Source organism: Dromaius novaehollandiae, chromosome 12 (genome assembly GCF_036370855.1).
Source record: "Dromaius novaehollandiae isolate bDroNov1 chromosome 12, bDroNov1.hap1, whole genome shotgun sequence".
Taxonomy (NCBI): Eukaryota; Metazoa; Chordata; class Aves; order Casuariiformes; family Dromaiidae; genus Dromaius; species Dromaius novaehollandiae.
In genome coordinates this window covers 3589117-3616953 of record NC_088109.1, presented here as the reverse complement: position 1 = coordinate 3616953, position 27837 = coordinate 3589117, and the positions used below count along the sequence as shown (strand labels likewise).

Here is a 27837-nt window from a genome sequence, read left to right as displayed (position 1 = left end):
GGCCCCCCAAAGATTACCTCTGATAAATCTGACTGGCACTTGGCAGAGGACACAGAAGTACTGATGGAGCAGAGCTGATCTGGAAACATTTTGGACCCTTCAGCCTCACTTCTGCATTTCAAACCTTCTTTTGGCACATGAAATATTCAGACCTTAACAACTGGAAGCAGCATTAAAAACAGTTACAGTTCATTAAAGCCAGATGGCTCACTTGAATATGAAAAGAAATCAAACGAGTTGTATGTTGAATTAAAGTAAATCAGCTGGTGTCTGAGGCTTAATATTTTAAAACAAAGGAGCAGGAGACCACAGGGACATGAGATAAAAGTTGGAAACGTCTGCTGTTTGTGCAGGAAAGTCGAGAGCCTTAAGTTACGCTACCAGACAGGGTCTATGGCGGGATGCCATCGATGGGTCCGCAGCTAGTCTCCCCTCGCCACTGAACCCCATCTCCTCCCTTGCACCGGAGCTGCTCCTTGCAACTCTCAGTTGAGCCTGTTGGGAAGCTAAGCCAGCAGAAAACAAAACGTACAAGAAAAAAAGAAAAGCTTTCCTTGACCAGCTCAATTCCCTGCACTGAAGCAATCACGAGCATCACCACTGCTCTCCTGGTTTGCAGCGTCAGTAGAAGTATTAGACTTCTGTCAGAAACACAAGAGCACAGCCCACCCTAGCCCTAACGGCCGCTTTGGGAAGGAGCTACAGAAAGGATTGGGTTTCATCAAATTCTTGCATTCAAAGCCATCCAACAAAAATCTCTTTAAAAACCCCTTTTGCCTATCATCTAAGGCATCACTTGGCATAGGTCTGGCAGAAGAGGGGGGCGACCACCAGGGTCTTCAGAGCCTGACACCTACAACCCTGCCGCCAAACAGGGAGACCATCCAAGCAGCGAGGAAAGGTAAAAATCCATTTTATTATCCTTGGACCATACTCTGGAGGAGGAGGAGAGGAGGTACATGTCCTCCTGATGCCTGTGCCCATTCACACACACACACGTGCGTTGTCACTCTAAGGAAATACTAATTACGGGTTCCCTTTGAGGGGAAAAAGCACAAGCACTTCATCTCAAGGCTTTCTGTAACAAATCCCATATTGTGAGACTCGTGGTCAGGGCTCTAACAGTGCCCTCCTCAGCGCACCTTCTAATGAGGTCTGGTGTCTTGCAGCAGATATTCTTGTTGACATTTCAGCAAGAAAAACTGCTCAGGACAAAAGCATCTTCTGCCTGAAAAGCATTCAGAAAAAACAAGAGGAAGCACAAAACAGGTACAGACATAGCAGAAGCAGCAATCACTTCTCAGTGCACAGTTATACATAGGAAACAGCCATTATTTCCCACGTTTCCTCATATATTTTAACATACTGACCCTTTTAGTGAATATCCCTGATTCATCCTACTAATGCACAAGTTCATCATAAAAGCTTTTCTGCATTTAAAATCTATAACTCATACGACAAATTAGCTGGAAGGAGAGGCTGTTCCTTTACAGGGAGCCGACTACGAGAGCCCTACACACCAGTGGACCCAGTCTCACCGCTGCGGTGAACCTCTGGAAAGCATCTGCACAGACCTTCGAGCCCAATTTCCCTCGCTGCCACGCATGGACTGTGGCTACGCGGCATCCAGGTCCAGGGCTAACTTGCTCTCTTCTTCTCCACAGCCTGGGAAAGACAACTTGAAGCACTTCTTTAACCTTTTCCCTAACCTACATCATGAACGCAGGCATCCGCTGCCCATTTTGCCGGGAGCAGACGAGAGCGGCGGAGCCGAGCGAGGGGGGATGCTGCTAACCAAGATTTGCAGGCGCCTGGGCACCCCGCGCCTTATCAACGCACGAGCAGATCTAAGCGAGCCCAAAGGCAGCTGCACGGGATCCTCTACGCTGGGAGATAAGCGAGTCGGAGAGCGTCAGGCCTTTGGAAAACACATTCCCACCCTCTGCAAGGACAAAAAGGCTCCACCCAGAGCGACCCAGCCTCTGTCAGCTGGTCACCGATATGCAAAAGCGGAAAAACGGAGAGGATCTTCTAGGATGACGCCTTTTATTTGAAGGGTTTCCCCTGAAACAATTGATCTCCTTTCAGCCTTATACTTAAGCAGCAGAATTTATTTAAAAAAAATTCTAGAGCACAAAGGGAACCCAGTGCAGGAGATCATCTGGCGTAGGAGCCAGCTTTACTTTCGGTCTGCTGAGAGCGTGCCGTTCTTGATTCCTCGTAAACAGTTTTATGAGATCGATTACAGGTCTGCCAGGGAGGTTTTGTATCACAGTAGCTTGGACTACTATTAGTAGCTTTCACATTAAAAAAAATAAGAAACCCAGTAAGCAAATTTGTCAACTAGAACCCAAATCCACAGCACTGGAGAAAACCAACTTTTAAGCTATCAACCACAGCAAGCTGCAGCCGCTCTCTTGTAACAAAACCTTGACAAACACAGAAATGCTTAAAAAAAATACAACCCACATTAGGAGTCAGTATGTTTCCTGAAAACCACCATATCCTTTTCCTGAAAACAACCATATCCTTTTAGTGGAAAGCAGCAAAGACTTTGGTTAGACGCTGCTGCCAGCTCAGTAAATGGATGCTGCTAATTACCTGCCATAACAAATCAGCAACCTTCTCTATCAGGGCACAGGGTGAGGTATTGGGGATTATTCAAAAACCCCCATCCTTGAAGCCAGGACTGAAAAAAGAGGCAAAAACAAATGAATGCTCAGAACAAGATTCAGTCTATGAAACCTCAACATCTGCGACGACAGAAGATGTGATCCCACACAGCTGCCCTGCAACCCTGGAGAGTGCAAGCCGCGAACGCTCATGTCGCTTGCTCTCTGCACCCTCACCCAAGACATTTCTACTCCGTCCAGACTGTTCAAGCGCACGGGAGGAATAAAAACAGCCTCTCGGTCTAACCTGCCAAACTGGCAGAGTCCAGCACTTGCTCCTCAGGCATCTTGGGATTCGACAGCCACGAGCACTGCTTCCCTAACCGTCCATTCGCTGTTCTTCTGGATCTGCGACACCAGAAGGGCAGCGTGCAGCTTTCACAGAGGCTGGCCGTAACACCAAGTTATTTTCTTGGGAAGCAGAGTATCGTGCAAACCTACTTCTATGCTTTTCTTCTCTCTTGTTCCGCCCTGCTGTCATTCTCCCTGCTTGAACCCACCTCGGAGGTCCTACTTCTCCAAGAAGGCACCTTCAGAACCCATATTTTGGGAAAGCTTCTGCTTCTCAAATCCTTTTAGGAGTCAGGATAGGGTTTAAGAACTTGCAATTTACTTTTCTCTTGTTTCATCATTAATAGTTGCAAGCCTGGATAACACTTACGCCATTTCATAATTTTCAATCGTATGTACAGAGTGTGTATTTTACATGCATATGCTTTCTTAATATTTGGCCCTCCACAAATGAAACACAAAGTGAAAGACTTCCCAATCTCCAATTTATTCTGGACTCCCACTTTTTCAGGCCTTTTTTAAGTGCAGTCCTGCAACCAGCAAAAAACAATTTCAGTTTTCTCTCCTGTCAAAGCTAGCCAGCATCTGCCAGTGATCCCTTGCCTCAGCACTGGTAGCTCACACTTGATCTTTCGAAGACCGTAAGGCCCAGAAAGTAGACTATGGCTAGGCAAAGTGAAGTTTGATGCTTTTATAACAAAGTAATACCAACTGTATTAATTTCATTATTTAAAGTCACAGCTACAGAAGAAACTATACTGTTCAACCTAGAGAACAGAAACTTTCAGTTGGCTTCCAGGTCTTTAAAGCATGTTTTAATACACACATGTATGGAAGAGCAGGTCTGCGAACAGGAGCATATTTGCCTGCTTCTGTAATGACTTAAAGATAGACAGATCATAGAATTGGCCTTTATTACAGCTATAATCACCAACATTTTCTTTAGGTCATCTTTGATGCTCCAACACAAAAGCAAAAACTTCCTGTATTACTCCAGTATTTAAAAAATAAGTAACAGTGGTAGCTAGGTTTCCATGTTTTTGCAGTCACTAGACTAACGACCCTGCGATCAAATCCAGTCTTTCAGCATTTACTGTTCTATCAGGCCTCCAACCCTCACCTGTCTCCTACAGTCAAACCACACAATTTTGTTCCTTGGTAAGAGGCCATAGGTGCCCCACACTGGTGATCCACCTTTACTCGACAGCTCGGGCTGGAGATGAGGCCTTGTATAGATACGTTCTGTCCAAGAACAGCAAGAGAAGTAACTAACCACCAACCCAAGTGAAGTCTTTATTTCATTAAAAGCATTTAAAAGAAAACACATGTTCATACCCACTCCTCTTTCAGACTCGCACTGCCTGAACTTGGGAAATGTCAACTCCTCTCATCTCTTTCTACAAAGTCTCTACTCGTTGCAACCTACTTTTTTTGTCCTTGCAAGGACAAAAACTGTGTTCTCCTGAACAGCCAACTCCAGTTCTTTGCAAAGAAAGCTTTCCTGCAGACAAGGCACAAGGCTCCTGCAATCCCCTTTATCTTCCGGCCTGCCAAGAGCGGGCTTGAGTGCTCTTATCTGGACAGCTTCTGCACCGCCTCTGTGCACGAACGCCGCTGAACACAAAGATTATATATACACACAGGAAAAACTTCTGCCAGAATTAGATAATTGTTACAACTTACCGCATCCCTCTATCGCCTCAGTCCGCTCTCACTGACCAATATTCCTAAGTCGCACCTCCACATTTCTGTGCCGCCACCGTTGCATCTATTGCAGTAAAACCGAACTCCCAGAGTTTCATTTCCTCCTGTCGCAACAGTAACACTGAGACTGCTCAAGAGAGCTGTATCTGCTGAACACCAGCCTTGCCTTGCTTCACGTCTGAAGAAAGGCTCTGGAAAATACAAAAGGGGCCAAGGAGCTGCTATGAAGTACACAGGGTGCAACCTCAGCAGCACCCAGGGCTCGCAGCACGCAGCGCAGCAGAGCCGCTTCAATCCAGCGGCTGCAGAGCCGGTTCCTCGCTGTCCGGATCAAGGCAACGTCACAACCGCAAACACCTCCGGAGGGCAGGTGAGGCGGCCTGCACGGACCGCGCAGCGCTGCTCCGCTCCAATAATAAACACGTTTTTATAACCCAAGAGTTTATTACGAAAGCCGCTGTTTACGACGACTTGCCGGGACGAAGGAAGCGTGGAGTGCGCTGCAGCACGCGCTCGCTCCTCGTTACAGTGGCACGGCGCAAAGCTGGTCACAGGCACTTAAATCACCGCTGCTCGACACGCGGGCGCTTTCAGGACCCAGGTGCGCACCCCGCAATACGCTTGCAGGGCGGCATCCCCCGCCGTCCCCCCGCCAGAGCGGCAGCTAACGCCGCCGGTCTCCGTGCCCGCGCCGCCCCCCAGCCCCCCCGGCCCCCGCGGCAGCACCAGCTCGACAGCCGCACATGGCGCAGCCGGCCGGCCCCCAACACCTCGTCTTCGTAACTGGCTTCAAATAGGCGCTACCAAGAAGAACCGCTTGGTTGGATCCTTCAACAAGATGGTAACTACGTTTGTCATGTCATCCAGAAATATTTTTATTATTATTCTTTTTTTAACGTGAAGCCTTGGCTGTTACTCCGCTGTCTCCATCTACCTCCCGCAGCATAAGGGCTCCGGGAACGTTTGGGGGTTATCGGCCAAATAAAGAAACCAGAGAGACCAGACGGCTCTATTTTCACTGAAGACTTTTTATTACCTATATTATAGCATGAAATCAATTGCCCAAAGCTACATGTGAGATAAAAAGATGAAGGAAGAACACGAGACTGCCGTGGCTCCCAAGTCCCAGACGTCAGCTTTGCAACTTATTACCCTCTACGTAAAGACGGGTAATATGCCCGCGTAAATATTCTGCCCGCAGCGACACGGAGCGTAACTCACCGGGAGATGAAACGGAGCTCTCCAACGGCAAGGCAGTGGCTTCTGCCTCCACACCTGAATCCTCAACATGTTTGCGTACCAAACCCCACGGGACACGATGACGGGATGGGGACAGCTGCCAAACAACGCGAGACGCGGCAGCTGACCACCACCAGCGGTGCGAAACGCATCAGAGCACAGGACCCTCCGAACGGGATCTGAGCCACCTTCGAGCGAGGTGCGCCATGCCACAAGCAGCACGCTGAAATCCCCGATTTCTTAGCTTCTCCGCAGTAACTACATTGCACAGATGGATACAGTGTCCCGGTTTAAATAGTTTTTTCTTTTTAATTAAACTTATGAAATAATTAAACTTTTTTTTTTTTCTTTTTTTGGTCAGAGTTGTCATCAGTCTTCTTCTTTCAGCTTGAAATATAAATGCACAGAACCAACTCAAATGCTATCCAAGAGACTACCCTGAGCCCGGGACGAGATTGGGGATACGCAGTCTGGAGCACCGAGGCAGCGACCCCGGCAGAGCTACAGCTGGAAAAGCAGACGGTTTAAATGCTTCGCAGCAACTAACAGCTTCAGAAGTCGGAAGAAGATCACACCCTTCCCGTGCCTCAAGGAAGAGCACTTCCACTGCTGCGCTGCAGAAGACAAAGCACCAACTGGGAAGCTTAATTCCTCTTAACAGGAATTAGGGATACAACACTCACCTATCCTGCATGTGAGAGAGGGTCGTTTTAAATCAAAAAAATGCACTGATTACACATATATTTTAGGCAACTAACAAAGGAAAAAAAAATCACTTGTAAGTGCCTGGAATATGAAAATTGCTGGAGCAGTTTGCAAAAGCCCAGCTATGAAAACGATAGATTTGTTCTGATTTCAGTGCATAAAGGATTTCAGTCCTGCAGATAAAGTACAAAGATCCATGTGGTCTTAACCAAGTTATAATAAATACTGCCTTAATACCGCTAAGACACTCAATTTATTCAAACGAGTCCTCTTCGCCGACTCGTATGTTCTACGCATACGTTACGTGAAGTCTTTCAATCAGATCTGAGAAGGACCCTCAACTCGGCTCAACGCTCAAGTCATGTAAAGGGAAAAAACCTGCAGTATTTTCCAAATCCTTTTTTGAAATCAAACTCCTCCTCCCAGAGAAACTGGACGTGAACCACCTAAAGGACATCACCAGTCCAGACACTGCAACTATAAAAGCAGGACGAAGTGGAGGGGGAAAGAAGGTACTTTGTAAGTATATGGTTTAAAAAAAAAAAAGAAAAAAAAAAAGGTTTTTTGATATATACATATATATATATAAAATGCTTTTAATATGTAAAAACATGACAAAGGAAGGAAACAAGTGGGAGTACGTCATTGAAATAGTGCATGATACATTGAAAGATAACACATTACACCTATTTCTGAGAAGAGCTTCGAAACCACAAGCTGCACACAGCAAAGGCATCCCTCCCCAGAGCACCAGCAACAGACACCACAGGGGAACTCGCATCCCACCCGCCCGCACTCACTTCAAACGCTTGCGAGCCGCGAAGGAAGCGCTGCTCAACGCCACGGACACGTCCCTCCCTCCCCTCCGAGGCGGGGAGCAGCTAAAGCTACTTACCACCACCTAGATACGGATCCGGTTTTCCCAGAGCACGCACTAACTCCAGTATTTCTCAGCTCTGGTGCCCACCACTTGCGAAAATACAACCATTCGCCTAGCTTTGGGTTTAAAAACAGACTTAATAGTCTAATTTTAGGTTTCTATTTTTTAAATATTGGCAGTGATGTTATGGGGCAACAAAGGGAATGACATCTCACTCATACTTCTTAGAGGGCAGAAAAAAAGTTATGAAAATTGAGAAGACCCAATTAAATCAACTTTCCACATACTGGTAAGATAGAGGGAAAATTACAGTGGAAAATACTTGGTTTCAAAGTTTGCAATTTTTGTACTATATTCAATTTAAATCCTTTTCATTAAAAACAAAAGCTAAACTAAGGATCCCTATTTGTTTTTAAGCATGCTAATGCCAGCTGGACTGTAACTCAAGCTGCTGACCAACGGCAGAACCTGCTTTAACAGCAACGGCACTGAAAAAAAGCATAATTATGAGGGGAAAAAAGAAAAAGGTGCAGAAGCAAATAAAACATACCACCATTTTATCAGAAACACTCATCACAACACATTGAGAGGGTCAAAACAAAGTCATAACCCAATTTTCCTCATGAAGAAGTTACCTTACTCACAGGCACTGAGTTCAGAGTACCATTTTCACCAGTAAGGACCTGGTACTACCTATTATCAAGAAATTAGCCTCAACCTAAATTCCAGGGCTGGAGCCCATCTGCTAATTCATTTGGGAAGTGATAAATGGGGGGAGGACTTAAAAAGAATAATAATAATAATAAAAAAAGACAACCACACCCAACGCTTATTTAACATAAGCTACAACAAAGCCACCTCATCAGCAAGGCCCTCAGAGCTCAGGCCTTGTCTTCAGCGATGCTGAGCAGTCTTTCATTTCAGATGGGACTTGATGCCAAACGAGACTAGAAATTGTCAAGAGTCGGGACCACAGGTCTGTTCCCAAAAAACAAGTTTGAGAGTTCAGTGTCACTCAGGACCTCCTATGCCTCACATTTTTATTTTGGTAGCTTAATTTCACTGTGTTTCATTACAGTAGGAGGCAAAGTCTCATTATTACAGACGTGCTGGAACGCTACCAAATAATACTGCGAACAGTAGGTGCCAGCACTATCACAGCATCTGCAATAGCAGCCGTAAGCTTCACTCCACACTTCCCTCTCTCCCATTTCTCTCTCCAGAGCCAGCGATCCGCACAGTCGCCCTGCCCCAGCGCTGGAGAAGGAAAGGCCCTGAAGAGAGGCTACGTTCCTCCTTCCACCAGCGATGTTCCTCCCCAGGCTGGGGGCTGACCTGCTGGAGAGCAGCCCTGCAGAGAAGGACCTGGGGGTCCTGGTGGACGACAAGTTGACCGTGGGGCAAAGGCGGCCAGTGGTATCCTGGGGTGCATTAGGAAGAGCACTGGCAGCAGGTGAGGGAGGTGATCCTCCCCCTCTGCTCAGCCCTGGCGAGGCCACACCTGGAGTGCTGTGTCCAGTGCCGGGCTCCCCAGTAAGAGAAGGACATGGGGGTAGTGGAGCAAGTCCAGCAAAGGGCCACAAAGACGATTAAGGCACTGGAGCATCTCTCGTAGACCGAGAGGCTGAGAGAGCACGGACTGTTTAGCCTGGAGGAGAGAAGGCTCAGGGGGATCTCATCAATGCATGTGAATATCTGATGGGAGGGTATAAAGACGACGGAGCCAGAGTCTTCTCAGTGGTGCCCAGTGACAGGATAATTGGTGCCAATGGGCACCAACTGAAACACGAGAAATACCATCCGAACATAAGAAAACACTTCTTCACCTCGAGGGTGGCTGAACACTGGAACAGGTTGCCCAGAGAGGTTGAGGAGACTCCATCCTTGGAGATACTCAAAACCCGGCTGGACGTGGTCCTGGACAATGTGCTCTACTGACCCTCCTTGAGCTGGGAGATTGGACTAGACGGATGATGTCCAGAGGTCCCTTCCAACGTCAGCCATTCTGTGATTCTGCCACCAGTTTACCGCAAGGAGAGCTCTCAGTGCCCTGCAACCAGTCAGCCTGGGAGCCAAGCATTACTGAAGAGTGACTCCCTTCCTCCCCTCCCACAGCTCCTGCAACCTGACCTATCAATTCCTCAGAAAGTCTATCACTAGCACAGTACAAAAGCACCCGTATCACCGAGTATTAAAATAATAGGACCTTTCACTTCTTCCATAAGAAGAGGTTCTCTTCTCCTTCCCCCAGCAGACCACCACAAGCATCAACACAAAGCATGTTTCCTACACACTGCCCACACCTCAGACTGATGGGACTACTCACAGACCTTCTCTAATTTAAGAGCAAAAGCATGACTGGGATTTACTTGTTGAAATGGCAGGGAGGAGGGTAACAAAACCAAACCACAATTCTACCATATTCTCTGTGGTCCCTCGTGTATATCTCAAAGGCTACACCTCCTTGCTCAAGTCTCCAAATGTGAATAAAAGACCTTGTAATTCCTTTCTTTATTAAATATACTCTTCTTCCACCTCAAGTATTTGGGTAAATACTTTCACCTCAAGTCAGAAATCCTAGATGAGGCAAAATGCAACTCTGTTCAATGCATATTTAAATATCCCTTAACAGAAAGAGTGTTGGGGGGAGGTTATCCTATCTCCTAGCCTCTAACAACTGCTTAAAAAAAGCCTCTGCAGTTTCAGTTTGGTACTCAGATCTTTGCTTTGATAGCAGTCTGTTGTACAGGTTTCCTTTAACAACTGCAGTTTTGTCACGTGGAGATGCACGCCCATGTGAGGTGCGCAGCACCTTCCAAAGACAGTGTTGCTGACTAAATTTCATAGTGCTTGTAAAGGCAAGAAGTCACGAGTAGGATCATCTCAAAGTGATCTAATGTACGTTACTTTATAAATGATGCGGGCACAGCTCAACAACCGAGGGCAGGATCTACGACTCCCACACGACAGATGCTAAAACTGCAGAAGAGGTTAAGGGATCTCTTTGAGGTTGCAGGAAAACCCATGGCAGAACCAGGAGCAGGAGCAGTCCGGTGGTCCAGCTGTACGCCTGTTTGAGCTGCCAAAACGGTGAAGCCTCTGCCAGATCCTACTGGTGCTTCAGATTATAATGGCGAAAATAAGTATATTTTCCCCCACTGGTGGCAAGCCTGACTTTACTGACACTACTCAAATACTAACAGTGAAGGTGAATGATACTGAATAACTAGACAGAAATAATTCCTGGCCAACAATTCTGAATTATTTAGTAGATAGAGTGCAGAAAGGAAAAAAGCACTAAACAGACAAAGCATGGTCTGACTAAGGAAAAAACAAAATAAAACAAAAAAAGAATTAGTTTTCTGTTAGAAGCAACAGCTGACTGCAGGATTAAGGCTGGCAGCCACGGCAAAGACAGGAAGGTGGGACTGCACAGCCAAGGATGGCTCTCTTCTAGCAGCTAAACATCATATTGGCTGAGCTGCAACATGAAACAACATCTCAAGACTTCTTTTTTTCCCCTTTTAGTCAGTATTTCTGAAAAACTAGCAAAAAAAGTACCCCTTGGCCACTGCTAGGGAGGAAGGGGAACGATGCAGGGAGAAACACATCCGTTTCAACCACCCCTTTTAATGACCCCGTAGAGAAAATCCTGACCAACTGAGCACAGCTAGCGTTTCTTCAAAGGGAATGCTTCTTCCTCATTTAACTTACAAAACTCCGTCTCCTGCAAATGACATTTTATTTATAGCAATGGTATTTGCTGTATAACTGATTGGGGAAGGCTGTAAATGAGCATCACTGCATATATATGGAAAACAATGATAAAGCAGTCATCAAAAAGCTATGGAAGATTTAAATATTCAAATAAGGCAATCTGCATAACCCCCACCTGAATTTTAATTTTGCAGAACTTATTTCCTAGCTTTGTGCTATAGATTATCTGTGCAAGCTCTTTCTTTTCCACAGAAAAATGGCATCCTGCACTGCAAGAGGTATCCACCAGAGTCTCGCTGACGTTAATTCTTGGACTCAAGGCAGAAATAGGACAGTAGCACTGGTGCTTTGCCAATGAAGGACAGGTTATTTCTTCAAAGTCTAAGTGCTCAGGACAAGAAGGCAAAGGGGAAGACACAGAGGATCTACAATCAGGTTATAGCAGCAGTCACCTGCATCAAGGCTCTTCACCTGCCAAGCAGAACAACGTCGTAACCTGTAGCTCTCTAAAAGGCCAACAATCACAAGGGGAAGAGGAAGAGAAAACAGGGCTTCCGAGATAAGGGCAAATCACAGATCTAGCCCATGAACCAGCCTTTATGTTGGAATAAGGATCCACAGAGGAGAAAGAGAGCCTCTTCAGAGGAAAAAAAGCCGATCAAAAAGATACATTCACAAGCTGAAAGGCTAAATTAACACCTCTGAGACTGTGTGTGCTGCAGCTTTGGTCCCGTTCTCACCAAGAAAGCACTTCAGTCCCAAAAACCAGTGCTCAGGCAGCCTGGCAGGGCAACGCAGCGCTAAGGGCTGGCACCGAGGCCGGATCCATACAGGTTTGCACTCCGCAGGCTGCAAACGCATAGGAGAAGGGAGATGAGCGGCTTTTCTCATTCAAGCCGTATTCTGAAGTCTCAAGGACGGCGGACTCCAAACACAGGCTTTCTTGCCAGACCACGGGATTTTAAGTGCATTTCCAAGCACTTTCCCTGCAGCATGTGCTCATTCAGCGGTGCGAGTTAATACGCTGCTGAAATTTTTTTCAACTTTTTTTTCCAACATTTTTGATTGTGAAGATTGAAAAATTCTTTGGAAATAGCAGTTGTGTCCTTAGTGTTGCTCGGAGCAGCAACTCCAGCAGAGTCCTCGGACAGCAAAAGAAAGACCATTTTTGAGCACCACTCAATTCCCTGACTGCAGAAGCAATATATCATATAAATCTAAAGAAATATCACACTTGAAAAGGTTAAATTTTCTAAGAAAAGCCCCAAGAAGGGCATGAGGCCCTTCCCCAAGGTACACATGAAATTTGGGGGGGTGAGGGGACACAGGGGGTCAGTACAAATAATTACTGTAAAACGGTCTAAACCTAAGGACCATAGAAACAAAAGGTAGAAGAAAGAGTAAGTAGATAATAGTTCAGAAAGAAAAATTTCCTCCAGAAACAAATTTTTCTCTTACGGGCATTAACTCCTCAGTCTAGAGATTTCCGTGAAGGAAGTGGAGTCCACCAAAACCAAATGCTTTATCAAAAGGTTTCGTAATTTATTTTACTATCCTACAGCAGGCTCTAGTAGCACGTATTTTTTACACTCAATATTCCTGTCCTATAAGGCCCACTTACGGACACTCTAAGGTTAAAGTGAACACTGCCTTGATTTAAAGAATACGGGGAAAAAAAAATTCAGTTCAGGCTAGCTATGAACTCCTCATTCTGCCAAACTCTTTGCAAAAAGAAAGAGCAGAAAACCTCTTGTTCTTCCAACAACTGCCAGATCCACATACCCAATTTCTTTGAGGACCCAAAGCATTTCTTTACTTTGGACAGACAAGTTTATTACCCAGTACCTCTGCGACGTGACAAAAGGCTCCGAGACCAACATCCCTAACATCTTATTCATATCCGCATATTCTACAGCTTTGATTAGTACAATAAAAACTAAACATTTCTAACAGCCTAATACATTGCTAGCTTTCAATGATTTTTATCGTTCTATCTCAAACTTTCCGCAGTCTGTCTTCACAGCTTGGGGTCACAGAAAGCCATGCGTGCTGCTATCAAGGTGACTGCATTATCGAAGTAACAACCAAGTTGAATTTTCATTGAAGCTAATTACAAATTGGATCATTAGTATGTCGGTTACTGTGATAAAACTCAGTTCCTGAAAAGAAAAAAAAAAAAATCTATTGGTTTCTTCTGGTCCAGACTGGTTCTGTGGAGTGTGGTTTTATACAGCCTTAGGGCAACCTGCTAGCTGGGAACGTACTCGGCATCCTGCGTGCAATGGGAGAGCTTCCAGCTCCCTAGCACGGGTACCTGGAAAGGAGAGTTTCCTTAGAGAAAAAAAGGGGAACTGAGTAAGAGGGGCAGTTTGCTTCAAAGGCAACATGAGGGGGAGAAGTGGAATAAGAGTAATTTGCCAGAGCTGTCCTTCCCCCCCTGAATTTTATTTCTGTCTAGCACTTATTTGATATGAAGATGAGATAAAGGGTTTAGAGTTTTGTTTTCTAAAGAGACGTAAAAACACAGAGCATGAACAGGGGGACTCGCATAACCACTTCACCTCTCTGGATTCAGCGCATAAAGAGTGGACATCAGGCTGACCCCAGGTCTGCACCACAGAAAATCTCCCTTCTGCACCATGCCTCTGCAAGCAAGAAAGGAACCATGGAGAGCACAGAAACCCAAGCAGCAATGGCCAACGTCCTCAGAAGTTCTTGCCAACACGTGCCAGGAGAACCTTTGACGCTACAGAAAGAGGAGGAACTCGAAAGGCAAGGTCCGACTTTCCTCGAGAATTACAGCTCCTCAGGGCTCAGCCACAGAATGAAACGAGGAAACGTATCTCGAAGACGTTTGCTTCTGGACTGTCCCCATTACCTGTTTCTAGAAGATCTGTGAACACTCTTTATACAACTTGGCTGTAGTTTCACATACAGTTAGACCAGCTCTGGGCTCTATAAAACCAATGTGTGCTGAAATATTGGTAGGGGACCCACTGCACAGGCAGAGAGGCACTTCGGAGGCAGAGCTTCGCAGGCACTCATCCACACGGCACAAAAATGAAACTTGGTCAACTTAACGAGCTTACACCTAAGCACTAAGTCACTTCAAATGGCATGCTTTCTAAGCAGGTCAAGCTAAAAATAAACTTTAAACACAGCCAAGAACCATACTTATTAATTAAAAAACTTAAGTCATATCTGCAGGAACGGAAAAAGGAAAACATGTAATTAAACACCAGCAACACTAGCTCTGCTCAGTAACGCTCTACAATTCTTATAGGATATAATAGAGTATATTTTTACCATCTTCAACTGTGTTGTCCTGAAGATTTCAGCACTCAACATCTCCAGTTTTCCTGCAATTTCATACATCTGCCTAATGTCAGAGTTAAGTGACTTTGCCTAGAAACTCAATGTTTAACTCTGCTATATATGCCTTGTTTCAAACAAACAGATGTAAGTAAACATTATTTTGATGTTTGATAGTTCCTATTTCACAGGACTAGAGGAGTTTAAAAACTCATCCCATCAGCAGAAGAAGTGGCAAAGCTGCATCCCATTTCCATGCAGCTATTCCTACCTAGATGACTGGAATACCCCTTAATTCACCTTTTTCTTCGCCTTTTGAGGCCACCTGCTCCAAAAGAGGCTGTATTGTAGGACTGAAATGTTATATCTGGCAAATTCCAGAATAGAGACGAACCACTAACTTTACAGAGCCTGAACCATCAAAGAATAAAAACAGGAACAATCACACAGAAATAACTGTACAGAGACCAACACCGATATCATATTTCACATTGGCTTCTGGCAGCCCCAGATGAATATTTTGGGAAGAAATTGCATTATGACACAAAACCAACCATTTCAGAAAGAGGTTGTTATAAAATACAGTCACAACACATTCATACAGAGAAAGACATATAAAGACTGCTGAGTTGCGCAGTAAAGCATTACATATTTATTTGAAGGTGCTCACACAGCTTATTTACAAAAAAACCCAACAGTTTTCTTGCTGATGGTATCTTGTCCCACTCTTCTAAGTGCAATGTACCTGATTATCCCAGTGGTTCCACACCACATATATTATGTTATGGAAGTAAAATAGGTGCTCCATTTTTTAAAGCTAGAAAAGTCTGCTAATAATGTGATAAGCTTCAGCTCAACCTTTTCCTACCTCACATGCACCAAACTCCGGCTGTTTCTAAGGACTGAAGTCCCGTGGCGACATATACCACAAAAACACAGTCACATGAAATGCCTGTCCCTAGTATTTCAAGCAAATAGCGTTTCCCCCCGAGGGATTTCCTAAGCAGCGTAAATTGCAACCAAACACCCTTATTCCAGCACGACTTCCACCAGCTCCACGGGAATTTTGCACCAGTAAAGATGCATGCTCTGATTGGTGTAAGCAGGCTTTAACTCCTGCTGCATTTGTTTCTGCATTTCATCTTTATTTGCTCCCACCAGTATCAAACCTGGTAAACCCTGGACTTGTGCCAAACCAGTACTATGGACCGAGATGTAACAACGACCGTTTTGTTAATTCCTTCAGCGGTAACAGGAAACTACTCGACACTTCATCGTCCCAGCGTGCTACAACATTCAATCCTAGCAGCAAAGATGAATGAGATTCCATAACTTCTGTTATTTATAAACCCCTTAGCGTCACATCACCCTCGCTATCACATAATGCGCATCGATTCTGAGCTCTGTCGGGGCAGTGACTCCTATTTTGCATGGTACAGTACAGCGGGGCGGTGACTTGCAAAAGCTCCGCTCCGACGGAGTCGTCAGAAACTTCTTTCCATGTTAAAGACGGAGCTGCCCAGCATAGTCAAAAAAATAGAGAGCTTAGGGGAAAAAACGGTTTGCTTTCTTTATTTACGCACACTCTTGAGACTTCTCAAGCAGAACTTGTGACAGTCGCAGCTGAAGCAGCACGGCGCCTAGCTCGGCAGTCACCCTTTTCCCCAAGAAGGGACCTGCAGCAGAGGTATAATACTAACCTGTTCCACGACTAGCGAAAAAACCGCCACGTAGTTAACACTGAGCCCTACAGAAGACTGGAGCAGTGTTCAGCTAGCGCTCACTTTCTGAAAAATCTCCTTTTGGACCATGGCAAGATCAGAGGTGGGAAGAGGGCGTACGCTTCATCAGCCTATCATTTAGTTATCGATGCCATCTGACTTAAGAGCTGCACAAGTTGCTTTTAATGAGCTTCAAAGTGAAAAAGAGTCATTTGAGTCATACTTTCAAGTCAACTGCGCTTTCAGCAACAGTAGGTTTCTTTAAGCACCGAATAAATGATCGGGAAGCATCTTGCCTTCTTTTTCCCCTTCTCCATTTTCATTCTCAGCTGCAATACTCCCTCCCACAAGGCAAACACTGAGCAGCTCACCACCGTCCCCCTCTGCGTATACATAGTAAGCTGTGGACAGAAGAGAACAACGCTGCTGTCACAGATAGCTTTAAATAGTTTTAAACACCACAGAAGCCTACAAACTCAAAAAAACCCGATCCACAACCAGCATAACGGAAGTCAGACTGTGCTCAACATCCACATTCGACAAGCACCAAGTACTTGCCAATTGCATGGTGACACATACTCACACGACGTCGAGCTGCTTCAGTTAAATCACGTTTAAATTATTATAAGGATAAAATTCCATTGTGTAATTTTATCTTATTGACAAGTTGTGGAACTGACAGACGTCGCTTTATGGAAGTAACCTACTTTAAAGCCAGCCCCGATGAGAGCGCCACGATGTCCAAGGTACGTGAAACACGTACATCCATACGGGAGTCTGCGTTCACCAACTAACTTGCATCACTACCCAGTTCAACTTAAGAATTACCTAAGTTGTCTTTCATAAGCTAAAAAAATCAAAAAACACAACTTCAGGCAATAAGGGAAAGATCCAAAGGAAACACAAGTGTTCCTTGTAAATTAAAAATAAATAATTAAAAGTTTATATAGGTGCGGTTTAACCGTGCTCCCCGATGACAGCGGCACTGACAGGCACTCAGGGTGGGGAAAAAGGCTCGGCATGCACCAGCACTGGATTAATGACCAGTTTCCAACTTGGTGCTGAACGCGAGCTGTCCTTATGTACGCTGTACTTAAAATACGCACAGCTGTACCTACCATTCAAGCATGTTATAGAAGCTAATTTAACAAGCATAAATAACTTGGTTTGCACATCGTTACAGATCCTTTTTCTAGCACATTACAGCCTGCAGATGGAAGCCGTCTACTCACTCCTTTGGACGACCAGCACATTGAAGGGTTTCTTGACTAGACCGTCGCTCTACTCTCCCCTTGCATCCTTCCTCAATTAATGGCAGGCAGGGCATATGGTATACCTCAGCATCTCAGCTTGCCAAAAAAGTCGACAGGCAGACTAGAAGTTAATAAAATAAGCATCTATTATTGCACTAACACAGAACCGGTATACTTTAGAGAAGACTGAAGCCTATTTTCCTCAACAGCAGCTGTGTTTACACTATAGCACAGTCTGGTAGCTCGGGAACTCAAGGGAACTTAAATCCTACAATAACTAGGCTGGTTCTAAGGGAAAAAATCGTTAAGAAAAGAAACGCGCACTAGGTTTCTTGTGTTAAATAAAAATCTTTATTTCAGTTGCTTTCAAATGGGCCACAATTTCATCCACCACGGACCAGGAATACAATTGCAAAACTGGACACATTGAAAGCAGTTTTGTTCGGTTGACAGAGTAGCATAATATAAAAATGCATCTGTGCTTACCAAATAACATCTTTCCCTTCTCCCTCAGCAAGGTACACGAACACATTTTAATCAATACTAGAGCCAGTCTAAAGTTTAGACTTTGAACCACATCCATCAGTTGCTGGCAGGAATAGAAAACCTGTCTTCTAAAGTTTTCTTCAGATGAAAAAATGGCCTGCTGTCAAGATGATTCAGTGTTACTTTTTCATTTTTTTAGGCTCGGAGGATATCTTGCTTTTTCTTCTTAGCACTCACTGAACAGAATAGGAAATACACTTTATCTACAATTACCCAAAACTTGGGTCACCTATTCCGCCGGGTGCAGTCAACTTGACCAGAACTGTGGAGCTCCTTATTCAGAAAAGGAAAAATCTACTTGCTTTTACCCCAAAACATCCTCTAGTGTTATGCTGAAGTCAACAGACCCATCCCTACAGGATCCCCACAGCAGTAAAGCCCTGTAAACCAGTAAAGTTCCCCTGGGGGAACGCCATCAGCCTTTAAGCATTAACATGCAGGAGAACATTCATCCGTGAGCCTTCTCCCCCACCCAAGCAGACCCGTCACAGCAAAATCACGTGCTTAACCAGAGCTTTGGCAAGGATGCAGCTGATCGATACCCAGAACGTGTGAATTCGTGCAGCAGCAGTAACCAGGCTACCTAATGACACCCTGCACAAAGAGCACCAGTTGTTCAACCTGAGCCAGTCAATGCTTCTTCAGCTGGGCTAGCTTACTCGTTGCTCAAGATACAAGAGAAAGCCGTTTTGTGGTTTTTACTCAACATTCCTTCTGGGGCAACCCCCCCCTTCCAACATTTTCATTAATGCTTACTCCATTTTCCTTTCATTTATGATGCTGGATCTGGTTTGGAGTGGGGAACATGGAGGATTTCTTCTTCAGAAAGAACTGCATCTAAACGTCAAGAGAGGGATGTAATCCTCCCTCCGAAGTGGGATACAACACAGCAGGAAAGAAAAAGAAACCTGGAATTTGGCATCAGCCTTTTCCTTGGACTGGCTGTTCCTATGAAACCTGCAGGCAGCACCAATGCCTGCAGATACCACGGGCAGAAGGGGTGGCCCATCCGAAAAGTTTCTCCAAAAGGCAACTGCCCTCCTGGGAGACAACTAGGATTAAGCAAGGCAGAGGCAAGTGCTGCTCAGGAGTTTGATGTAAAATCTGGAATATTCTTAAGTTGCCTGGCCTCCCTGCTTCAGAGTCATATTCATTTTCTGCTACCACGAATGCTAATAAAACAGAGCAAGTGGTGGGAAGGCTGCGCACTTAACATCACCAACAGCTGGGCAGTGTGGGTACAGCCAGCTTTCATTTAACCAGTCCCGAAACCAGAGCATGATGAAGAGTATTGTCAGGTGGTTACATCCAGCACTGCCCCAAAATTGCTCTGTAAAAATAAAACAGTCACCTTTTTTTTTTTTTAATCAAAATGACTAAAAATGTAATCAAAATGACTAAAACACAAAATGACTAAAAATGTGGTAAGTCCTGGTTTTTGTTGTCACCAGAGACACTTCAGAGTACCTTAGCAATATTGTACAACATCGGACATGCTCTCAATTTGAGTAAAACACTTGCTGACTGCTTCTGCTCTCGTAAAGCTCACTTCAGATCATCTGTTTTAAATGATAAAGCTGAAAATAACTTCTTACTTTAACACCATGTACCTTTTCTTCTTTGATGCACCATGAAAGACCTAGTATGGGAATGATGCCTCTGGACAGCAAAACATGTGGCAGCTTTCTGAGTATCCCATCTGAAACGTCTCTTTACACTGCACATGGGGAAACTGAGAAAGAGAGCGAATATCCCAGCAAAACAGTCAGGTATGCTATAATCAGCCAGGTACAACCAGAGTCTTCGCATCAAATTCATACTCAACCCACCCTTACAGAGATTCAGACTACTATTTTACATCGCTGAGCAGTTGTATAGACATATCCCCAGAGAGAGCAGTTGCCTAGTGCTGGCTGGTATCATGCCGGTGCTCCTCAACAGCCCCATCCCTCCGGCACAAGCCGGGCCGGGAAGGCGAGTGCCGCGCTCCAGCTCGCCAGGGAGTGCTGGGACAAAGCCACCGCCAGCAGCGACAACGCTCGACAGTGCTAGCGCGACCAGCGGGGATCAAGCTTTTACCAAAAAAGAATATTCTTGGAAGGAGACAATACAGGTGAATTTTTAAAAAAGCTAAAAGAGATGAAGTGCATTTTTACAAGCATCCCCACCTGCGGTGCAGGCTCTCCTGGCAAAGGCCAGCCCGTACCTGCCATTTCTGCCGCAGAGAGAAGGAAACCTTGCAGGAGAAGCCCAGCAGCACGATGCCACGACGCTGCTGTGTCACACGGGAAGTCTAAACGTAATCCAAATCCGGAGGAATCGCAGATCTCAAAGTGGGAGAAGCAATGAGACCTCAGTGCAGCTTAAAGTACGTGGATCATGTCAGCACTTCTTAGACAGCCCAATACAGTAATTCGCACCACACCTTTACTCAAAATTTCAACCTAATTTGTCTACATGACCTCCAGGGAGCGTTTTCTCCAACAGGGAATTCTGACTGCCATCTCAGTTATTAAAATATACTAAATCATAAAACTTACAATGTTTCTTAAACTATTAAAGCATATTTATCAACATCTCTGTCTTAGATAGCAGATTAAACAAGGCCCAGCATCCAGCTTTTCACCCGCTCAGTGAAATATCCTTCAGCTTTTGTTTTTGTATTTTAAGACATCAGAGAAATAGCTTGCACAGATTTAGGAGGAGAATCAGGCACCCCTGCAAGAAATAGAAACCTCATAGTTAGGGGGAAATTTTAATCAAAAGTTGGAAAATCTGCACTGCATATAAGTTTCTGTGCATGAATCATCAGTTATGACCAAGTAGCTAAGAAGGTCCCCTGACAAACACGTACTCTGAGAAAGCAGGATGGCTCAAGAGATTTGCAAAGCATTAAAGCTCATCTAGGAACCGGCCCACAGTTTGATCACCGTAAGTATCTCACACGCACACCAAGTTGTTCTGCCTGAACAGAACAGCTCCTCTGCACAGAAACCTTCGTGCACAGTAGGCAAGGGCTTAGCAGAGAGATGCTGTAAGGAGGAAATCTGTTACTAAACCAGTTTTGATAGACAGAGAAATCTTTGCATATGAAGAAGCTCCAGGCTGCCAGTGTGAAGACAACTCAAGCTGGCAAGGTCAGAAACTGTTGATGTGATGTCTGTAAAATTGCCTATGTGAAATAAAGCGGGTATCAAGAGGCAGTCGCAACAGCCTTTCTGAGGGGGGCCTGCAATCTTCACATTGGCCAGAAACCAAGGCTTAACTCGCATGAATAGAAATTAAATATGCTCCCTTTCTGGGTTACCTGGAAGAGGGAAATGCATTCACTGAAATGACATACAAATAACATGGATGGGAAAGCTTCAACAGCCAAAAGCAAGACTTTTTTTTATCCATTTTCATATTTTCTGTCCTCATAAGAAAAAGCTCGCTAAGAAAGGTCTTCAAGCAAGAACGAGCTTGCAGGTAGCTAAAATGGATCATCGCAGATTGTGCGTTAAGTACAAATTAAACCATGGCCACTCCGTTCCAGGTCTTCCTACCCTTGCAGAATACATCTGGCATATTGCCACTTCTGGGAAACGTGACCCCCGTCACTACCTTGACGAGCAGCGATGGATCCAGGGTCCTTGCATACACGAGCACCTCCTTCCTTGATCAGGTTTTAAAATCCTTCTTCAAGCCATATTTGCATATCTACAGCAGAGTTTATTAAAAACTGCTAAAAGCGAGCATTGGCAGAGTTAAAACCCCGGAACTGCAGCAGCAATAATAAGTAAGCTTCAGAGTTAACAACCCACTGTGAAAAGTGGAAAGCTACAAACACACATGGCGGGTTAAGGCAGAGCGTTGGTGCTTTGGTGGGAAACTTCTAAAAACTTACAGCTCTTACAAAAGTGGCAATGGCAAAAAAAATGGGAAATTTGTGCTGTGGGGAAACTGAGTCACCTGCTAGCACGTATGACTACCTTCCATTTAATCTCTTCTGTGTGTTACTCTTTATACTTCCTCAGCACCTAGAGCACATGAAAACTGCTGAGCCTTACAACTTTTTGTACAAGGAATCAGAAATGCTTAGAATACGTTTGTGCAATACTACAGTCCACTATAACCACAGTATCCCAAGCTATTACAGTGACTGACAAAGTAGATTTTTGACATTCAGCACCATCATAAAAGACTCACCAAAAACCTGGGCAAAGTTCGGTCTGTATTTGATTTTTAGAAGTCTACACCTCCCTCCTCCTACGTTTCTCTGTTGATACTCCGATTTTTAACCAAATACCTGAAAGTCATCCTCACAGTCTTCAAGACCAAAACTTGCATGGCAATTCCACCATTAATTCAACCCATCCCCAAAATTGCTTTAGCAGCCATAAAGACCTTTCTCCCCTACGCCATTCCCCATCGACAACCTTGCATTGCCAACAGCAAGGTCATCAGAGCCATCACAGATTAAGTTGCTCAAAGAACTACAGAGTTAAAAGTCATTTGAAAGACCTTGTCAAACTTTCACAGTTTTAAATGCAGGACATGGAGGGGAAATCTCAGTTTTAACCTGAAGACAGGGTTTTCTCTGTCCTTCTCAAGTCAACAGACTCTGATCTGTTATTTTCCGATTCTCCTGTTAGACAAGAGCTCTACCCCGGCAGCAACGTTGCCCAGGACTTCTCCTAATCGTTCAGTCAATAGTCACATCGCAACGATCCCTGAGCAAGATCCCACGAGCAGATATTTACTCTTTCAGAGCTGCAGCAGCAACACACATCTCGGACTGTGCTGAGAAAAGTCCGCTACTCCCAGCCCAGAAGGCTTTAAAAGCATCAGTGCTGTTACCTAAGCAGACTGCCGGCACCTTGCTCCTGGCCAGCAAAGCTTGTTCGGTTTTCATACCCTCGGACACTGATGTTGCCTGCAGTCATTTTCCCTTGTTACAAGAAAGCGTACTGACCTGAAGAATAGATTTTGAGCGTGCTACAGTATTAAAATAATCATACAAGCCTTTACCTATACAACCAGTTAAACGAGAAACTTGAACAAAATCTTAGTTGAGTCTCGAGGCATTTGACTGTATGCTTTTTGGAGAGCTCCGCGCTTTTAACACTGGCTCACTTTTCCAGATGTGAAGAGCACCGACCCTATTCCACACTCTGGCATAGCACCAGCCTGCTGCAGGGCTAGGGCAGCATTTCAAGCACGCCTAGCGACTGCCTCACCAGTTTTTAGACCGACCAGAGGAAGAATCTGGGCCTTCCCTATGGGCATCACAGTTGCAACAATAATTTTACTGCATTTTCTTACTATGAAGACAATATAGAGGCAAGCTGAAAAAGCAGATGTTGCACCTGCTCTATGCGTATTCCCTGTCAACTGCTAGTAAAAGCAAAAGAATCTAAAATACCACCAACACAAAAGCACACGCAACCTGTAAAGCCAAGGAAATGGGGAAACCCTGCAGAGGTAACAAACTCCAAAAGTTCAGATCTCTATAAACAAACACTCACCTTAAAACAAGGGCAACTTTCCTGATTCCATTAAATTGTTTCTAATGAAATCACAGAACCCAAACTTCTACAGGGTTAATTATTTTCCCATTTCAGACGTAATCATGAGAAATTGTACATGCTCATCTCCTGAAGAAAATGGTCTTTCAGTGACTTTTTCTAAAAGGATTGTGATTTTAAGGATTCAAGATGCAAACGCAACTGGTCCTACCAACCCGATGCTTCCCAGAAGCTCATCATATCCACGCCACAATCATACACTTGCGTTCTCCAGCTGAGAAGCACAGCTGCTTTGACTTTCTAGCTGCATATCTTTTAGTTATTAGTTTTATCAAAGAAACTAAGCTGACAGCACAAGCTATTTTTACAAAAGTGAAAAAACCAGTATCATATAAAACAAAAGATAAAACAAGGATAGTTTTTTGACTAAGCAAATGCATTACAAAACTTGTATTTTTTTTTTCCACTAAGTTCCTTCAATATAAGTAGGAAGTTTTTGATAAACTTGCATAGTATTTGAGCAAACAGAGAAGATGATAAACGCATCCACTACTACTGCTTCAAGAAACTGGCACTCTATCATAATTCAGAATATTTCCTTCACAGAGAAACTTTTGCACACAATAACTTGTGAAATAACAGAACTAATATTTTAGTTATTTAATACTTAAGAAAATACTCATACTTAACTCCAGAGCACTGGAAAAGGGATGGGTTTGGGGGTGGCATTACGAGCCCCTGCGAATACAACTCAAAAATACTCTGAAACCTCTTGCCTGTGAAGCTCATGTCCAATACTGATCTCCAGGCTTATACTCACTTTTCTTTTGCCAGCTCCCTCCCTCCTTCGCTTCCCTCCGAGCTTCTTCCCTCCGCCAAATCAGACTCCATCCATGCTTGCGAAACCAAACCAGCTGCAGCTCGTGAAGGAACCAAGTCCAAAAGAGGACAAGTCAGCCAGCTTCGACTATCTGTGTGCGTCTGCACGCGCTTGCTCCCGACGCGGAGCCGCAGCGAGCACGTCCACGCGGGGACGCGCAGCCTCACCGTGGAGACGGAACCGGAGCATTCGGTGTCACAGAAGCGAGTCCCCAGGGCAGAAGGCTTCTGGCCGGGGCCAGAGGACCCTTCGCTGCAGAGGAAACGTGGCAGCAGCTGGGTTAGACAGTCCCAGTACGAGACTGAGCAGCTCATTAGCAGAGAAACACTGACGCAGAGCAGAGGCGTGTTTATTACTACCCAGCATTAACATTTACCACCAAGCTTGAAAGAGATTTTTTAGATTCACAGACTAAGATACGCAGCCCGAAGCCCACATTATCAAAGGTTTTAGGCACCAGTTTTGATGGCTTCAACGGGAGCTGGACTCCCAACGCTTGGAGCGTCAGGGCCCAAACCACTAAGCTTTGGGAACCAGCCCCTGGTGCCCACCAAAGAGCAGAGAGCAGGTTGTCCCTACGCTGCCTTTGGTTTCGACTGCTGCCAAAACCCCTCCTTCCAGGGCTGGTAATGACAACTGCCAACAGCGTGGGGGGAAAAAAAAAAAAAAAAAAAACAGCAGCAGCACTTCATTTTCACCTTTTATTTTTTTAAAAAAGAAAGTTTAGCAAGCCGCAGAGGAAAGCCCTCCACTGAGCTGCCCATAAATACAACGCTCGCGTCAAACCACGCTGCCAGTTACACCAACAACGGACCTCACCCTTTCCACATCTTTTTTAAAAGTCCCTTAGGAAACTAAATCAATAGTCTTAAACAACAGCAACTGCACCCAGAAAGCAGACCACTTTAAGCACAACAGGAAAAAGCACCGTTCGTGTTGTTTTTAGGATTATGTGTTTTAATTACACCCCTCCACCCCCCTTCTTGCTTTGTAACTGCATTTTCTTTCATCTTTAAGGTGGCGAACTTCATCCGTAAGAGGCCGTGGACGGCAAAGACTTCAATCCTCTCCCGGGAGACCTGAGGTCTCCCCCTGCTTTCCAAGATCCCATTCACCTTTTGTTTTAAAAGGGTTCCAGTTCACATTGGCACATACTTTTTAATGGAAATGCATATAGAAAGGAGACACATTATAATGATAACAAAAAAAAACCCAAAATCCCCTCTGCATCTGAAGGGATCCCAGAAACATCAAGGTCCTGAGCTCCACCACAGGGCTGAGGAAAGTTTTATGAAACGGGGTACGCTTACTTACAGCCTATCTGAAATCCCAGATAAGGACACCATAACATGTTCTTCCTTCCACCTGCAAATTGCAGGAAATCTCACAAAGACAAACTGGCAAAAAGCGTTGCCGTTGTACCACCAAATCACCCTCCTGTCTGATGCCTTGACACTTGCTTTTTAGAGGCAGAGACAAACCTCCTTCCTGCTATCAGTGCTTACACTGCAGAAGTTGGCCACTATTTCGGCTCCACGGTGCCAGCACATCCCTGAACAGCCTGCTCAAGCAGCAGCAAGAGGCTCAAAGCACAGCAGCACCGTTACTTCGCACCTTGTGGGCTGGGTTACACAACACACTCCCAGTGCTGAAGCAGCGGCTCAGCCTTCTCTGAAAAGTGCTGAAGTTAAATTTGTAACAGGTTCAGAAGACATTTCAGAGCAACGAGGCTTTAAATGGGGCATTTTAATCTACAAAACGGAGAAAAACACACACGTGCACTTTACTGCGAGGCCAGAATGGGTCTCAGTGGATTCGTGAATTCTGAGAGACTTCAAGTGTCAACAAAAATAATCCCCATAAAGGCCCCACATTGGATCCTGGAACATCTTCAACCAGCTATGACCTCCGGACACCGCGACTGATCGCCAGATGACTCCCGATTTACATCGCAGCTCATGAAGCGTTTCCGCGTGATCCGCTGAAATGCTATTTTAACCTGCTAAAGCTCCATTTGAGTCACAACTAAGGCTCTACCACCCTCTGCGCTTACAAACTGCTGCGGGAATCATGGCTTTCCCCCCACACCTCTCCTTGCTAAACTGAATTATAATATTATGAGTGTGCTAAATCACGAAATTCTCTCTCCAGGCAATGCTACAAAAATATGGCCTTGTTTTCTGTTATTGCTCATTAACAGATAGGCTTCCATCCCATGCCTCTATTAAAAAAAGTATAGAAAGCTTTAAAAGAAAAAAGCTTTCAACAATACAGATTTCACATCACAAGAACATTAACAGGCCTAAAGGCCTAAAAATAGTGACAGCACAGGATTGGAGTGAATATCTCCAAGTAAGTGGTGCTGTTCTTATTAAGCCAGCATCAGGAGTGGTGCAATTACATGAAAATCTGTTCTCATCCTAAGATTTTTTCTTTTTGCACTTCTGTTCATACAGAGACACAAACACGAAGCCTAAGGGCTCAAAAGCCAGAAAGCAACCAAAAAGATTCTTCTGCTTTTAGGAGCATCGAAAGCTTGATGCTGACAAGCATTTTGAAATCCAAAGAATTTTTCATTTTATTACCTTTGCAGTCCCCGTTCCCCAAAAGTTCATGGGATGCTTTTTCAGGCATCACCCTGCTGCTGTGCTCAAACTTAAGAGGGGAAACCCAGTATGCTGTTTCTGTTGTGCAAACATAAATACGAAAGAGAGAAGACTATGCTTTTTGAATTGGATTTCAACTTTGGAATCATCAGCTTTGATAATTAAATTGGAAATTTTAATTTTATGGCACGATGTAGTAAAAAAAGTGTCTTAGATTCTTCCCGAAAATGCTTCCTTAAAAAGTCCTATTATTTGCTTTTTCTTTTATGGAGTCTCCTCTATTTTCTTTCCCCACATCAATATTCTGCATCTAAATGTAGTCGCACGGAAGTTCTTAAGTGCTAACAAAAATACCTACATGTATTATGATCACGTGTCTCCACTGTGAGATTCAATTTTAAACGTACTCAATTATATGAAAAAACCTGTCTGCCTGCTTCTTTTCAACAAACTTTCTCTGATGACAGCCCAAGTCTCTTGATTTGCTCTGTATAGATGTTTAGATGCTGGAGAAACATTAGGTGGCCAGCGCAGTGTCGGGTGTAAGTTATACCATCGCCCACCGCTGCGCGCTGCCCTCAGCTGCAACCAGACACTGCACAAACACTGCCATCATCACTCATAGGAGGAACAAGAATTTGTTAAAAACGAATTTGTTCTGGCTCTATCAGATCTCTACACAAAGCAAGCACATAAATTGAGTGAAGAACTGGGCAAGGAAAAAAAATCCCCCCCAAAATTCCCCAAACTTTCCCAAGCTGAGGTCATCGTGTCTGCAGTATCACAAGTTTAACTCTTCTAAGA

The 27837-nt window shown here is 44.7% G+C and overlaps 1 protein-coding gene across 2 annotated transcripts in view; it reads right to left on the bottom strand.

Moving 5' to 3' along the window:
* SFMBT1 (Scm like with four mbt domains 1) overlaps positions 1–27837 on the bottom strand; it is an 85421-nt gene that overhangs the window by 46646 nt on the left and 10938 nt on the right. The window contains exon 2 of one of the 2 annotated variants that reach the window (XM_064518679.1): positions 17474–17615. The exons of the other annotated variant lie outside the window; for it this stretch is intronic. The gene's annotated coding sequence lies outside the window, so the exon portion shown is untranslated. The remainder of the gene's footprint in view (positions 1–17473; positions 17616–27837) is intronic. 2 annotated transcript variants of the gene reach the window in all.